The sequence below is a fragment of the Balaenoptera ricei genome, chromosome 11 (assembly GCF_028023285.1).
Source record: "Balaenoptera ricei isolate mBalRic1 chromosome 11, mBalRic1.hap2, whole genome shotgun sequence".
Classification (NCBI taxonomy): Eukaryota; Metazoa; Chordata; class Mammalia; order Artiodactyla; family Balaenopteridae; genus Balaenoptera; species Balaenoptera ricei.
In genome coordinates this window covers 20,620,294-20,637,605 of record NC_082649.1, presented here as the reverse complement: position 1 = coordinate 20,637,605, position 17,312 = coordinate 20,620,294, and the positions used below count along the sequence as shown (strand labels likewise).

Here is a 17,312-nt window from a genome sequence, read left to right as displayed (position 1 = left end):
TTGGTATTAACAGTACACACTACTATATATAAAATAGATAAACAACAAGGACCTACTGTATAGCACAGGGAACTATAATCAATATCTTGTAATAATCTATAAGGAAAAGAATCTGAAAAATTATATATATATAACTAAATCACTTTGTTGTACACCTGAAACTAACACAACATTGTACATCAACTATACTTCAATTAAAAAAACCCCACAACTATTATTTTTAATGCTATATCTCTTGGCTTAAGTAAGTAAATATTCAAAATATTCAGTTTCTATGCATTGTGGAAGATATACATTGCACGTTATCTATATTTCTTGCTCAGTCTACATATATGCTGGGATCCCATTGCCTTAAACAATTATATACATTATCTCGAAATAGTTCCATGTGTTGTCACTTGTATTTTTAAAAAAATTTTTTTTATCATTGTGTTCTGAATTCACAGCATTATTTTTTATTTATTTATTTATTTATTTATTTATTTATTTATGGCTGCGTTGGGTCTTCGTTGCTGCGTGCAGGCTTTCTCTAGTTGCGGTGAGCGGGGGCTACTCTTCGTTGCGGTGTGCGGGCTTCTCATTGCGGTGGCTTCTCTTGTTGTGGAGCACAGGCTCTAGGCACGTGGGCTTCAGTAATTGTGGCACACGGGCTCAGTAGTTGTGGCTTGTGGGCCCTAGAGCACAGGCTCAGTAGTTGTGGTGCAGGGGCTTAGTTGCTCCGCGGCGTGTGGGATCTTCCCAGACCAGGGACCTAACCCATGTCCCCTGCACTGGCAGGCAGATTCTTAACCACTGCACCACCAGGGAAGTCCCTGTCACTTGTATTTCTAATTCTTCATTCTAGTATCTTTCCACCTGACTAATGCTCTCTATATCTCAGTAGTGCTTTGAGACTCTTTCACAGTGTTTTTCTATTAGATGTGGTGTTGCCTCATATCGTAATTCACTCTGGAGAAAGGGTATTTTCTACCCAACTGCTCCTCTGCACAATTATGGGTCATCTTGGCAAGTTTCATCAGTCCTTACTCTGATTTGAACTCAGGTCATTTTAGGAGATTTCTTTGAAAAGAAATTTACCTCTGATACTAAATATCATGTTGATTTTAATAAACGGAGAAGATTCCTTTTCACAAGGCCGTGCATCAGTGAAAGTAAATATTCTGCTTCAAGTGACACCCTCAATGAGGGTGTCTCTTGCAAATTAAAGAGACATTAAGAGCACATTCTTACAACATCCTCACCTGACTCCACTCTAAGTAGACCAGATGAGACTGTAAAGAACTTTGTAGGCTGTCCTGAAGAGCTATACAACAGGCTAGTTTATGCTCCAGATTGCCTCAGATATTTTAATTGCTTTGTGCCTGCCTGCTTGTCTGCCTTCCTGAATAACTCAGTCCAAAGTCACCATGAAAGACAGAGTGAGGTAGGCCTTTGAGTGGGCGTGGGCAGCAAACTAGTACCAGGAAGGCATCTGTGTCTGGGTGTGCGGTCAATGAGGGGGTGAGGAGAACACCCACATGGGAGTGTTGGCAGTGGCCTCACACAGGGTGTTAGAGCCCAGCTGGGTTTAGGAGGTCACCCACATGAGCCTGGGGGATTTTGGTGGTAGCACCAATGGGAGATTAGTAGTGTAGCGGGGCCGGTGAGGATCAAGGATCAAGGCACTGACAGATTCGGTATCTGGTGAGAGCCCACTTCCACATAGATGTCTGTCTTTTTGCTGTGTCCTTACATAGTAGAGGGGGATAGGAAGATCTGTGGGCTCTCTTTTATAGGTGTATTAATCCCATTCATGAGGGCTCCACCCTCATGACCTAAGCACCTCCCAAAGCCCTCACCTCCTAATACCATCATGTTAGGTATCAGGTTTCAGTGTAAGAATTTTGAGGGGGACACAAATATTCGATCTATAGCACCCACCCATTAAGAGACGATGTACTAAACAATTAAAATTATATTCCAGATCTTAGAGCCTAACCTAATCTAAGGGGTTCCAGGTATCTGGGCTGGTTCCTCAGGGTCATGTACCAGCCCTTCAGCAGGTCATTTAGATTTGATAGAAAAGGAATCTCCACAGAGGTTAAAACTGGTCTTCAGGGGATACATGAGGTTCTAGAGCAGCACAGTCTTATAGAAATATAATGCAGACCTAAATCTGAGGCACATGCATAATATGAAATTTCTTAAAAGCCACATTTAAAAAGTAAAAAGAAATAGGTAAAGTTAACTATAATAATCTGTCTTCTTTAACCCAATATATACCATATATCATCATTTCAACATGTAATCAATATAAAATTATTGATGAAATATTTATATTTCTTGTTTATACTAAGTATTCACAATCTGGTGGTATTTTACACTGACAGCACATCTCAGTTTGGACTAGCCATATTTCAAGTGTTCAATAGACACACCTGGGACCTTACTGAGCCTTTCTAGGGTCTTCAGGCCCTGTTCACAGCAGCAAAGCAGTTGTTAGCACCTCTCTTCTGGGTAGAGCCAGGTCATTTTTTACAAAATATTACAAATACCCTGATGTAACATTCTGTGTACCCTGCTGGCTTACAGCAGACTTTGTTAGTGGTCTTTATTAAGCTCCTTCAAGCAGGGATCCTCTCCCCTAGGGCTTCAGGGACACACTCACTGGCAGTTCCCTTAGCTTAAGGGAACCCACCAGAAACATCCTCTAGGATTGAGAGAAAGTGGTGAGAGCCCATCCTGGCGGGCTAGAACATCTGCTGTGTGAGTTGGATTTTGGCAAGGTCATGAGATTAGCTAAAATGATTTTGGCGAAGCAGCAATAACAAAATAAAACAATTAATTCCATCATAGAAAAACAAGAGACAGATGAGTGTGGCATGCGAGAAGGAGCTTGATAGCTTTGGAAACACAGCTGGGTCAGGTTCCAAGGGCTCTGATAGACCCAGCACAAGATTTTGTTGCTCAGGAAACTTTGGAGCAAAAATTTTTATTCTGGGGCCCATGCACCCTTAGAGGTCCAGAGATGGGTTTCTGGGGATCTCTGGATCCCTAGAAATTATAAGCAAAATGCTGTATTTCCATGTCGGAGGAGACAGATACTCACAGGAACGTATTAACCACAGAAGACAGAGAATTGTGTTTTGTGAGGCCTGGGGTGACCAAGTACAAGGTCAGAGTAAGAATTGTCACTTACTCAAAGCCAGGAAGAGCTTGGGGCTCCTGAATGAATCCTGTCATTTTCCAGCAGAGAATACAGAGACACAGAGATGTCGAATTACTTGGCCAGGCAAGGATTTTCACCAGCTACTTATTGACTGAAATACAAGATTTAGGGGAACTAAATGGCCTGTAAGACTTAGGAGAAATGAGGTACCCTGGACCACAGAAAACCCACTTGAAGGCTCAAAACCTTCTCTGATTACCCCAAGTGGATGTGATCTTTCCTTCTTTGCTCTTCTGGAGCACCTGACTTGTATCCAATTTACAGCACTACACTAGTTACATTATAATGTAATTACGATGTTTTCTCAACCTTGAAGAAACCACAGAGTTGCTCTAACTTGGCACTGTTGACATTTGGGGTGGGATACATCTTTGCTGATTGGGGCTGTTCCGTGCATGGTAGGCTGTTTAGCAGAATCCCTGACCTCTACCCACTAGATGCCAGCAGCTTCATTCCCCATCCCCACCCCCAACCGAAGTTGCAACAATCGAAATTGCCTCCAGACAGGACAAAATATCTGGGGGTGGGGCGTGGAGGGAGGCAAAATTACCCTCAGCTGAGAACCACTGACTCATCCTGAAGGTATTTTAATACATGCCATGCTTCTAGATGGAACTTTGCATGGGCCACACCTTGCAAAGCTCGAGGCAAGCACAGTTCTTACCATTGCACGCTTAATGTATTGGATAAATAAATGGTCATTCTTGTGTTCCTGGATCCTGCAGGCCACACTGACTGTTTCCAAATAAGCAATGGCTTAATGGTTTCAAAAGAGAAGAAAATGAAAAGGAAGCATTTCATTCCACTTGTGCTTTTACGCGCTCCTCAGTTCTGCAATGGGAACAAGTTAAGGCTTTTATTTTCCTTTTTGAGCAGTAAAATATAGGTTGTCAGCTTGTCCAGCGTGACAAGGAAGAATACAATTAGAATGTTACCCAAGTGAAGTTTTCCTTTGGCCTCACACAATGCATTCCATTCAGAGTTCCTCACAAAGAGAGTATTTCCCTCTTACTTCCCTCATATTCTTTTAACTGGGAGTTTTAAAAGGGCCCAAAACTCACCGTAAAATTAAAAAAAGAAATTGTCCCTCTTAATAGTTATCTCTTAAAATAAGCATGCTGGAGCACAATTTTAAAAATCTGCTCTCCTCCCTGCCCCCCCAAAATTAAACCATGCCTTATAAAGCATTTCAAGTAAAGTTGATGAGCCCCCAGATTTTCTTTCTTTTCCACTCCCACCCACATTGTCTTGTGTGATTCTTATAGGAAGTACATATGCAAAGAGTATCAATAGGGAGGAAATACGTTTCAAGCCAAATTTTAGATGTAGACAAATTAATTCCACACCATTTCAACCTTATGATCTTAACTAGATAGAAATAGTACAGTAGTTTCCCAGGGGATAGGGCTGGAGGTGCAGGGCTGGAAGAAACAGCCTGTGTGGTTTGGATGGGCTGGTGCAAAGGATTAAGTAGAGGCTATGTACAAAAAGTCCCAGCCACCCCACTAGGAGAGGAAAGCAGGACTAAGACACCATCCTAAGGGATGACGGAACAAGAGAATCCTCTAGTCATGGAAGCTGAGCCTCTGCCAGAGAGGCCAGACCCTGGGGAAGGGTTGGGACCTGAGACAGACCCACCTGGGGCCCTGCAGGCTCTAGCAGGTGGTTTCCATTTGTTTACCTACTTTTAACAAACTTTTATTTTAGAATAGTTACAGGTTTAAAATTGCAAAGGGAGAGGGTTCCCATATACCTCTTACCCATTTCCCCTCACTGTTGACATCTTACATTATCATGGTGTTGGGCTGTACCCCACAGGCCTACAAAGCCTCTACTTGCCCAACTTCAAGACCAAAGACAGAGCCCAGAGTCAGCAACAGAGACATCATTGGTTTAATGGACGGGAGAGCTTACACGTCTGAAGCCAGGTCTTGGAGCAACACCCCACCGTGTGCAGCAGATAGCTGGGCAGCACATGGCAGCAGTTTTCTGGGGGAAGGCGGTTGGGGGGGGGTGGTTACCAGTTATAGGGGGAAATGACGTCATCTTGGCTCATCGGTTACCAGGGAAACCAGCAGAGGGGCACGCCCCTCACCGTCCCTTTAATAAGCATAGTGGAGAGCTCTGATCTAAAGCTAGAACAGTCATTAGCTGGGGCCGGGGCAGGTGTGTAGGAAGGTCAGTCATGTGAGTAGGGTGTAGGTGAAGCAGGTGCTGGTCGGGCAGAGGATGTACAGAGAGCAAGAGAACAGCCATCTTGGGTGGCCTGACCATACACATGGAGTATTTGTCAGAACTAAGGTTGGTGTATTATTATTATTTGTTTATTTTTAACTAAAAGGTTTAACTATTTTCTTTAACATGAAAACATTCAACACACATTTGAGGTTTCGGGTGTCTGGGGGTGCGGGCCAGTGGCTCCCTCAAGGACACAAAAAAGGCAGTTAATTAGATGCTCCTGTTACATCCATGATGAAGAACGAACCCCATAGCAAGCTTTGTTCCCCAGCGTTTGAAGTAATTCCTTCTGTCCCTGAACATTTTCAGTTATAAGCCTGTAGGGGTGTTGAGGGTCTCAGAGGGAGTCCCCATCCTGCAGGATGGTAGGGTGGGCAGGGCAATTTCCCTGGCATCCTACCCATAGGGTTCCTTGGTAGGGGTGGGGTTAAAAACCTGAAGAATAGAGCTCTTGGGGCCTCCATCTGGTCATCCCATAGGTGCTGGCGGAAGCACGCTGTCTTCCACCTATTTGGGAAACGCTGGGTCTAGCTTAAGAGGATAAGTGTCCTCTGGTCTTCAGAGGCCAGCTCTGGGGCTCTTGGAGCCTCTAGGGCAGGATCCAGGACAGACGCTCCTGCCCATCCCTTTTAGAAAGGTCGGGAATCTAGCATCTTTCTTAGAGGGGATGCCCTCATTTACTTGTTATGAAGTGTAAGCTCCACCCACGGTTGTTTGTCTCACAACCATCTTGGGGAAGGACTGACAAGCAGATCCTTAATCCCAGATGCAGTGGCTCTGGGATGGGTCCTAAACATTTGTGTTTCTAACAAGCTCCCCAGATAATTCTGATTCAAGTAGTTGGTGCTTAGGTGGGCTTATGCTGTTTGACTAGCCTGCCCATTCTAGGCACTAGAAATTTCAGTTACTGTCAGCTGAGAGGGTCACGGTTCGCACTCCCCAGGGGGGAGGCTCCTTAATTCAGGATTTTATGAATTTTATTTTACTGTCATTCATTGACAGCAACTGAACATACGTTATGGGAGAAGAACTAGGTACAATTTCCTAAACACTTAACTCAAGCGTGAATGTATACATCACAAGTTACATGCAGTGCTGTTCTAGTGATAAATAACCATCCTCCACTAGATGGGGTCAAGGGAATTGTTCTCTTCTGGGTCTTGGCTCCTGGATTTCTGTTGGTTTCCAGGATCTTTCAGTATTTTGAGAATGTCATTTCACCCTCTACTGGCCTGTAGAATTTCTGCTGAGAAATCTGCTGATAGCCTAACAGGGGTTCCTTTGTAGGTTGTCATCCTTTTCCCCTGGCTGTCTTTAAAATTCTTTCTTTGCCATTGACTTTTTTTTTTTTTTAAGTATCTTATGTGTTTTTATTTTTTGCATAAAAATGAGGAAGATAACAATTTATTTACTTGAATATCTATATAGCAGCCTCAGGAAGGATACATATGAAACCAGGAACAGTGGTTCCCCATGTTGAGTGTCAGGGGAACTAGGCAATTAGGGACATTTTATGGAATCCAATTTTTAATTTAATGTCAATTTACAAAGAATCATATAGTTCTATATGTAGCGACAATGTAAAGATGTACTAAATTTAGAAAAGAATTCAGACGCAAAATAGTAACCTGATTTTGCCAACTATAGCATATTTAATATAATGTGGTCTTACTTTTTTTAGATGCTTCAGAATCTTGAGTTGTTTTCTAGTTCTGAAAATCAATTCTTTTTTTTTTTAACATCTTTATTGGAGTATAACTGCTTTACAATGGTGTGTTCGTTTCTGCTTTATAACAAAGTGAATCAGCTATACATATACATATATCCCCATATCTCCTCCCTCTTGCGTCTCCCTCCCATCGTCCCTACCCACCTCTCTAGGTGGTCACAAAGCACCGAGCTGATCTCCCTGTGCTATGTGGCTGCTTCCCACTAGCTATCTATTTTACATTTGGTAGTGTATATATGTCCATGCCACCCTCTCACTTCGTCCCAGCTTACCCTTCCCTCTCCCTGTGTCCTCAAGTCCATTCGCTATATCTGTGTCTTTATTCCTTGCCATTGACTTTTGACAATTTTAATATAATGTGTCTTGGAGAAGATTTTTTGCATTGAGGTAATTAGGTGTTCTCTTAACTTCATGGACTTGTATATCCAGTCCCTTCTCCAGGTTTGGGAAGTTCTCAGCTATTATTTCTTTAAATAAACTCTCTGCACCCTTCTCCCTCTCATCTCCTGGATACCTATCATCTTAATATTGCCCTTCCTAAAAGAGTTGGACAGTTCCCGTAGAATTTCCTCATTTTTTAAGATCTTAATTCTCTTTCCTCTTCTACCTGTATCATTTCTAGATTTCTATCTTCAAGCTCACCAATTCTCTCTTCCATATTGTCTGCTCTATTTCCAGTGCTTTGTAATGCATTTTTCATCTTGTTTATTGGGTTCTTCAGCTCCAGAATTTCTGTTTGGTTCTTTTATAGAGTTTCAATCACTTTGGTGAAGTATTCCTTCTGTTCATTAATTTTATTCCTGAGCTCACTGAACTGCCTTGAGTTTTCTTGTAGCTTGCTGAGTTTCTTCATGACAGCTGTTTTGAATTCTCTATTAGATATGTCACAATATTCTGTGACTTTAAGTTTGGTTTCTGGAAGATCATCATTTTATTTTTGTGATACACTGTTAACTGACTAAGCACCGTGAAGAGCCACAGTTATTCCTTTGCTGGCACATTTGAAGTAGCGAACACCTTTCTTCTTCTTTAAACATGATGGTAATGATTCAACAGGTTAGAAATTAGAGGCCTTTCTTTTACTTTCCAGTAGGTGGTGCTACAGCACAAGTTTTGGGTTTTTCTTACCTGCGCTGCCTATTTGAGAGTCAACACTTTCCACCCACCATCACTTCTGTCAGAGGTGTGCCCTCCTAGCCGCTGCTTGTGCCTCCGGGGTCGTTGGTGCCTTGCTGCTGCTGGTGTCACTGGCTTCGCCACCTGAGGCACTGGGATGGCAGGTGCTTCCCCTGCGTCCAGGATCTCTGGAGTTGCAGGCTCTGCTGACATGCGGAGAGGGGAAGGGTGGGGTGCAAGAATGTGAGGTTGCGGGTACCTCTGCCCCGTCTAGGGTTGTTGGGTCTATGGGTACTGCCGCTGCTGGTGGGGGTGGAGGGCTGAAATCATGGGTGCCTCAGTGGCTGGAGGGAGGAGGCCCTGTTGCTGCTGCTGCCCAGTTACCTGTGGCTCTAAGTGCTGCTGTGTGCTGTAGCTGGAAGGCCAGAGTTGTGTGTGCCGCCTCCCCTGCTGTTACTGGGTTCTCTGTGGCTGCAGGTTCAGCTGCTAGGGTTCAGCTCTTGTGCCCTGGGAGCCGGGATTGCAGGCACGGTCTCTGCTGTTCCCCTGGTTCCACTCCTCTATAAGTTGAGTCCACCCACCATTAAATGTACAGATGTGTGGGATTCTCTGGCATCCTAGTGTGTGGGGCAGAGGCACCTTTGTTGAGTTGTGGATGTTTTACTGGTTGTAGATTGAAGGGGAGAGATCAAGAGAGCACCACCATGATGGTGACGTCACTCCTCCACTCTTACAGAGACAAGAGTTCCCTTGACTCTCTCCTTGGTCCTAAGAGCCTCAGCTCCAGCACCTTTTCTTGGCTCCAGTCATAGAAGAACTCAAGCTAAGTTCATGATAATCTCTCAGTCACAGGGCCAAGATTAAAGCAGTGAAATACTCATTAAGGCACAGATTTTAAGGGAGCATCAAAAAGCCCAATAATCACAGTCAATAATATTTTAACGCAATATTTTAAAAAATTAAAATGAATGCAGAAAATCCATGATGAACAAAATATCAAAAGTTCAAATAAAGACAGGCTGTTTGTTTTATGACTCTGCGTTGTTGTGCAACAGGAGCAGTAGTTGCCATTCAGCCCGAGGTTCCTGGACCCATAGGCCAAGTGGATTTATGAGGGGTGACAATGGTGCACGAATAAATTGGGCAACACGGGGCTTTATATATAGTCATATTTTAAAATCATAATGCTTTTATTAACTCTTTCCACTTGGCTGAAGGTATAGGAGGGTATTTTGTGCACGTATATAGAGGTACACATTTTTCCCTTGGCCTCAAATCTCCAATGGGGCACTGCTCAGCAGTGTTCATCCACAACAAAAAGAGGTTTTTATATTATTGTCATAGTGGGATTCTGGGCCTTGCCATGTATAATTAAAGCCTATCAGTGTGTACCCTGTACCTGAAAGTAAAAAAAGCAGTCCCCTCTCAAAATGAAGTCTGCCACCCCTATAGTAATAAGTATAAACCACAGGCAGCTTTTTAAATTCACAAAATCATATTCTCACAAAATGCATTCCACTAATGATTATTTGTGAATCAGGTCTCTGCCCTGTACTCTTCGTGGGACGAGGAAGGATTTTCTGCAAACCTCTGGTCCTTTGGTGGGAAAAGCAATTCCTAGCTCGAGGTGCAGAAGTCATTAAAATCGTTAACACTCTACCTGACGTGCAACCACAGGATGGTTACTGTTAATCATTCCCTGTTCATGTCTATGAAGGCTACACTTCTCTATGCATTATCTCATCTAATCTTTACCAAAAAATCCATGACACTAGTATTATAATTCCCTTTTTACAGCTGAAGAAACTGAGTGTCAGGAAAGTTAAATGGCTTTCCTCATTAACACAGTTGGGACCTGACATACAAGGGTCCAGTAAGTACAAATATGCTAGCACTCTGTTTACGGACTGTAAGTTTTGCTAAATATATCAATCTTGTCATTTGAACAAAATATGCAGGAGTCTCCTGAATTCATAACTCTATGTACCTGCTTCCGAGAGAAGCAGCATCCAAATTATTTTTTACTGAAGGATATGTTATAACATCCCTTAGTAGCTAATTCAGTGATTGACAACTGATATATACCTGGGGGGGAATCTTAATTACACATATTAGTTTAATAAGAAAACCTGATAGTAAATCAATTAAAACTAGGGAATGGAGGACAAAGTGGCATATGGCATAGAAGCTTTAATTCTATTACCATAATCCTTGACTGCTGAGAGAGAGAGAGTGTGTGTGTGTGTGTGTGTGTGTGTATGTGTGTATGGCAATACTGCCCAGTAGAATTTTCTGTAATAATGGAAATGCTCTGTATCTGCACTCTTCAATGAAGTAGTCTCATGTGACAACTGAACATTTGAAGGGTGGCTGGTACAACTGGGGAGCTGAATTTTTAATTTTATTAAAGTTCCATTAATTTACATTTAAATTTAAATAGCCACATGTGGCTATGGCTACCATATTGGACAGCATGGGGCTATAGAACAGGTGTGAAAATGTTGTCATTCAGTTCTTCTGGCAGTTCCTCTGATTCATTTTCTTGAACATATTCCAAGATGGAACTTTTTCACCCTAAATTCTGAGAACAAATAGGATTGCAGTGAAACGCTAGTGTAGTCATGTGAATGAAAGCTGAATAAGGACAAACCTTTCCAAAAAAGGGTCATATATCTACAAGGGAGGAAAATCTGGTCCAACAAACCAGGTAAATTGTACATTGGGGAGCTCTACTCTGTTTCATTGCTAATGCTCATCTAGTGAACTGACTGATTTTCCTGTTAGGATGTAATGCAAACACAATCTGAATGTTTTTTGACACTGAAGACAACCACAGCTAATAAAAAGAACACCATTTGTATTTCAGTGATCCTGATGGATTATGATAAAGGGCTGCATAACACATTCCAAGTAGAATTTGTATAGCACAGTGCTTCCCATTTTTCTTTCTTGTCAAGCAGCTATTTTACCTTCTATTAAATTATACAAATATAGTTTCATTTTTATAACATTATTCCTCCTATCTCTGAATACTTGCATCTTCTCTCTCACAATATCACCTTCTCTCTTTGTATTGCAATTTGGCTCCCATACCTAGTCTGTTCCTTCCATTCTCAGAGTATTCTTGAGAAGAATATTCTCAAGAATATTCTTTTTTTCTTTTTTTTAGAAATATCACTTGTATTGGCAAGATAGGGCCACAATGGGCAGCTCCACAGAACACAAATAAGACAGTCCCAAGACAAGAGGGTAAAATTGCAGCAGACAGGCTAATATTCTTCACCCTCATCTTCTCCCTCAGCGCTATTGGCTCCAACCTCCTCATAATCCTTCTCAAGGGCAGCCGTATCCTCACGGGCCTCAGAAAACTCTCCTTCCTCCATGCCCTCACCGAGTACCAGTGAACAAAGGCACGCTCGGCATACATCAGGTCAAACTTGTGGTCCAGGCGAGCCCAGGCCTCAGCGATGGCTGCGGTGTTGCTCGGCATGCACACGGCTCGCTGTACTTTGGCCAGGTCTCCACCAGGTACCGCAGTGGGAGGCTGGTAATTAATGCCAACTTTGAAGCCAGTGGGGCACCAGTCCACAAACTGGATGGTACGCTTGGTCTTGATGGTGGCAATGGCAGCATTGACATCTTTGGGAACCACATCGCCATGGTACAGTAGGCAGCAAGCCATGTATTTACCATGGCGAGGGTTGCATTTCACCATCTGGTTGGCTGGCTCAAAGCCAGCATTGGTGATCTCTGCTACAGTAAGCTGTTCATGGTAGGCTTTCTCAGCAGAGATGACAGGGGCATACGTGGCCAGAAGGAAGTGGATGCGGGGATAGGGCACCAGGTTGGTCTGGAATTCTGTCAGATCAACATTCAGGGCTCCATCAAACCTCAGGGAAGCAGTGATGGAGGACACAATCTGGCTCATGAGGCGGTTAAGATTAGTGTATGTTGGGCGCGCAATATCGAGGTTTCTACGACATGTCATAGATGGCCTCATTGTCTACCATGAAGGGACAATCAGAGTGCTCCAGGGTGGTGTGGGTGGTGAGGATGGAATTGTAGGGCTCAACTACAGCTGTGGAAACCTGAGGGGCTGGGTAAATGGAGAACTCCAGCTTAGACTTCTTGCCATAATCGAGAGAGATGTTCCATCAGCAGGGAGGTGAGTTCCCCCACCAAAGCTGTGGAAAACCAAGCAGCCCTGAAGACCTGTGCACTGGTCAGCCAGTTTCCGAATTGGGTCCAAGACGAGGTCGATGATCTCCTTGCCAATGGGGTAGTGACCTCGGGCATAGTTATTGGCAGCATCTTCCTTGCCTGTGACGAGCTGCTCAGGGTGCAAGAGCTGGCGGTAGGTGCCAGTGCGAACTTCATCAATGACCGTGGGTTCCAGCTCTACAGACACTGCCCTGGGCACATGCTTGCCAGCGCCTGTCTCACTGAAGAAGGTGTTGAAGGTGTCATCTCCTCCCCCAATAGTCTTGTCAGTTGGCATCTGGCCATCGTGTTCCAGGCAGTAGAGCTCCCAGCAGGCATTGCCGATATGGACACCAGCCTGGCCAACGTGGATGGAGATGCACTCATGCATGACTGGAACTTGTAGGATTCTGCGGGGCTGGAGGAGGGGAGGGGACAGCCACGTAACTCTCCAACTGACAGACTACCAAGGAGTCCAGGGGAGAAGTAGTCTCAAGAATATTCTTGATCTCCTTCTCTAACGCTTACTGGGTTCCACAATCTTTTCCTTTCTTTTAAATTAATTAATTAATTAATCTTGGTTGCATTGGGTCTTCGTTGCTGTGCATGGGCTTCTCATTGCGGTGGTTTCTCTTGTTGCGGAGCACGGGCTCTAGGCACGTGGGCTCAGTAGTTGTGGCACGTGGGCTCAGTAGTTGTGGCTCGCGGGCTCTAGAGCGCAGGCTCAGTAGTTGTGGCACACAGGCTTAGTTGCTCCGTGGCATGTGGGATCCTCCTGGACCAGGGATTGAACCCGTGCCCCCTGCATTGGCAGGCTGATTCTTAACCACTGCACCACCAGGGAAGTCCTTTCCTTTCCTTTTTTACACCATCCACTTTATGATTCAACCGTAGTCAAATTCAATATAACAGATTCCCCACCCCCCGCCTAATGGAGCAACATAAGAATCCTTCTGGGTGCTGGTTGAACTGCAGCCCCTCAGGTGCCAATGCTAACATTTAAGCTACAAAGAGGAAGAGCAGCCCATGGCAAAGGCCAGAGGAAAGGTCAGAAAGTGATGGAAGATACAAAGAAAGTTATCAGTGGTGCCTCCTGGGGAAGAGACGTCCTGTCAGTTAAAGACTGAGAATGTTACCCATCTACAACCTTGGTGAGAACCGTCTCCAGATGGTACTGGGGTGAGAAGTTAATGGAAGACATTGAAGCTGCCATCACAAATGTAGACCATACTTCCAAGAAGGTTGGCTAAGGAGAGAAGTAGAAAGGGAAAAGGAGCTACAAAGGGCTCAGGGAGAAGAGGCTTTTGTTTAGAATGGGAGAAACGTGAACAAGTTAACATCAGCTGGGACCTCCCTGACTCTGAGAGATTTAGGTAAACTTGGTCCAAAGCCACGGTCAAGGGCTTCCTTCCCTGATTTCAGTGACCTGAGAGCTTGTTCCCTCAGGCTTCTGTCCACTTGCACACCTATACTTGTGGTCTCAGGTCCATCTCATGTCACCTCAGTGGAAATCTTAGCCCTTTCCCCAGTTTCTAAAGAGATACATATATTCATGTTAATAGTAATCTATATAATCAAAAATGTCATAAGTTAAAAAACTTAAAGGAAGTCTGGAGGTGCTCCCAGAGAGAGATTGCCCTGCAAACCACGTTGCCTTCTGCCATCCAGCTGGCTCCTCCTCCACCCTCCCCAACTCTCTCCTTTTTCTTTAGAGCAAGGAACTACTTTCCTTGTCTGAAGCAGAGCGATGCTCCCACAGTCAGGCCCCTGTAAGGTCTCAGTTTCAACCTCTATGGGTTTATCCATTGATTCTTCTAACAAATCCTCAACAGGAACTTTCATGCCATTTGCTAACAGAATTCAACTTTTCTCTATCCTGTTATATTAGTGATCTGGGGATTAAGGGTTTATAGAGATACAGAGATTGATTCATGGAGCAAAGTGCTCAGAGACACTTGGAGGAGATGGGAGGGTGGCTCTTTTATTTCTTATCATTGGTGGGGCTGGAGGTGAGAATAGGTGAGAATGAAGATGAGCCTTTATGGGTAGCAGGATATTTATGAGGGGCGGATGGGAAAGTGAGGACTTGAAGGTTTGTGGACTCAACATTCTCTATGGGGCGAGATCATCTGCTAGGAGAGAGAGAGAGAGCTGAAGAAAGTTTGGGATAGTAGCCCAAGAGCGGGAGAGAGAGAGAGAGAGAGAGGGATTCTTAAACAGGGAAAGGGATTGACAAGCTGAATTGAGACTCCTTATGAGGTAAGAATCATACATCTGTGAAAACACTAATTCCCGTGGTTGTACTTTTCTCCAGCAGTGCTGTCACTAAGTTCTGGAAGCGGAGCAGGGGGAGTGCAGGGTTGATCCAAGGTTGAGGGCTTACAGAGCAGGACAGCCTGGGGACTGGCTGATGAGAGCTCAGTTCTAGGGTTTTATTTTGAAGTCCTGGCCAACAAGGGAAGAGCCAGTGCAGGAGCCTCTCCGCAGTAGAGAGTCACCCTTGGTGGACTGTCAGCTCACTTTGGACCATACCTTGGTAATAATAAAGCGGGAAGGAAGGATGCTTTTGTACCAGTTTTATTTAAGCACCTTGGGCAATTGTTTCAAATTTGTGACGATGATGCCTCCATTTTCTTCTGACTCCTCCTATGGTTCCTTTCACCTGCTTTGGTCAAAAATGATTGATCTTACGACTTTATGTTATTTCCTTAAACGTTATTTATCCCTCACTCTCTGGTTTCCTGGACTTTTTTTTCCTAACCCCCACTATAATACTGACACCCAGTGGCCTGTTAGTACAGAGCTGCAGACATGCTGCGTTTTCTTCGGCACAGCCTTAGGAGAAGATATTAAGAAAGCATATCCTTCCTTGGGGAAGAAAGTAAAAGAAGAGCTTCTTGTTCCTTAAGCAGTCAGAAGAAAAATGCATCTTTTTAGGAACTCAGAGGACCCTGAGAATAAGAAAAGCTTTGACCTCAGAACTAGACATGCTTCTTTAAGAGCTAAGTGAATTTAGCCAGAAACTATACTAAACTGGGAATGAAAGGAGATCAGGATTTTGAAGAAAAAGAAAAAGAAAGAAAGAAAAAGACCTCTCAAATTAGAGCTAGGCAAAAGAGATTCTGAATGTAAAGCCACTTGGGGAGGATGTGTGCTCTTGGATAAATTTTTTTTTTTTTTCAGCAAGCATGTATTAAGGACCTACTGTAACTGGCTTATTGAGCAGTCTTGGTTCCATGGGAGACGTAAGTGTGAAGAAATTTTATTTTTTCCTGTCATTGTTTTCAATCTGTCAGATATCTCTTTCTTGACCTTTAGTGAAATCTTGGGCAGATTTAATAACATTTGGTTACTGAAAGTCCATTTGTTTAAAACTCCAGTAGTATCCAATTCAAATCTCAAATATTACCATAGCCCTACTCCCACTCCAGGTACTAGGTCACAAAGAAAATCTTAACTTAAAGAAGTCATAATTTTTTAAATTTAGGTATAACTGACATATAACATTGTATTAGTTTTAGGTGTACAACAAAATGAGTTGATATATGTATATATTGTGAATGATTATCACAAGTTTAGTCAATATCCATTATCACACATAGTTACACATTTTTTTTCTTGTGATGAGAAATTTTTTTTTTTTTGGCCACATGGCATGAGGGATCTTAGTTCCCCGACCAAGGATCAAACCCATGCCCCCTGCACTAGAAACACAGCGTCTTAACCACTGGACCACCAGAGAATTCCCAATGAGAACTTTTAAGATTTACTCTCTTAATGACTTTCAAATACACGTTACCATACTGGACATTACATCCCCAGAACTTATAATCTTATAAACAAGAAGTCATAATTTTGAGAATCTAAGTTATATAAAACATATTATCTGGTCATATTGAAATAATTACATCAGAAATAAGCAATAAAAAGACTTGATAGAATCTAAATATTTGGAAACTTAAAACAGAATTCTCAAATACTCATGAGTTAAACAGGAACTATAGCAGAAATGACAAAATATTTGTACTGAAGGACTGGGAAGGTACTACAGATCTGAACCTTAAGTTAAAGGAAAATTTATAACCTTATATGCATTATTTAAAAACAACAAGATCTAGAAATAAATAAAGCTTTTTACTCATGAAGCTATTGAAAGAGTGATAGGGCAAACTTAAAGAAAGTAGAAGCAAAGAAGTAGTAAAGATGGCAGAAGATAAAGAATTAGAAAACAAAACAACAAAGAGAATCAAAAATCTAAAAACTTCTTTGTAAACAGAAAATCATAATACAAATCATCTTCTAATGAGATGAATAAAAGAAGGCATAAATAAACAGTATTAGGAATGAGAAACAGATACGACTGCAGATACAGGAGAGACTTTTAAAACCATGAGACAACTATAAATAATTTTGCCAATAAATTTGAAAATATGAAGAAGATTCAGTGTCTTCTAGAAAATGTAAATGATCAAAAACTAATTCAAGAAGAATTAGGAGACCTAAAAGGAACTATAGCTGATATTTAGAACTTCCTTCTTTTGAAAACTGCTGCATGTTTTCTGTTACCTTCAGTCATGATCTCAGCTGGCCAAGATTCTTCACCTGCTGGTGGGACCCAAACCCTCATTTCTGAAGGGTTGAGTCTTCAGCAGTCTTGCCTGTTCTTGTTTGATGCAGTTTTTCATTAACTTTTCCCTCCTGATTGCAATTTAATAAGGGTTGCATTTAACAACAGACTTTTTACATATTGCAAACATTTTAAAGTATAGTCAAGCATCCTTCCATTATCGATCATTATGGGGATTTTAGTAAAGGTAAAAA

General features: G+C 42.7%; 1 protein-coding gene and 1 pseudogene across 12 annotated transcripts in view; one reads left to right on the top strand and one right to left on the bottom strand.

Annotated features, from left to right (window-relative positions):
• Window positions 1-17,312, top strand: part of LOC132374406 (cytidine monophosphate-N-acetylneuraminic acid hydroxylase) — a 269,930-nt gene that overhangs the window by 135,935 nt on the left and 116,683 nt on the right. For 6 of the 12 annotated variants that reach the window (XM_059938056.1, XM_059938063.1, XM_059938050.1 and 3 more), the window contains exon 3: window positions 15,675-15,736. The exons of the other annotated variants lie outside the window; for them this stretch is intronic. The gene's annotated coding sequence lies outside the window, so the exon portion shown is untranslated. The remainder of the gene's footprint in view (window positions 1-15,674; window positions 15,737-17,312) is intronic. 12 annotated transcript variants of the gene reach the window in all.
• Window positions 11,561-12,882, bottom strand: LOC132375431 (tubulin alpha-1C chain-like; annotated as a pseudogene).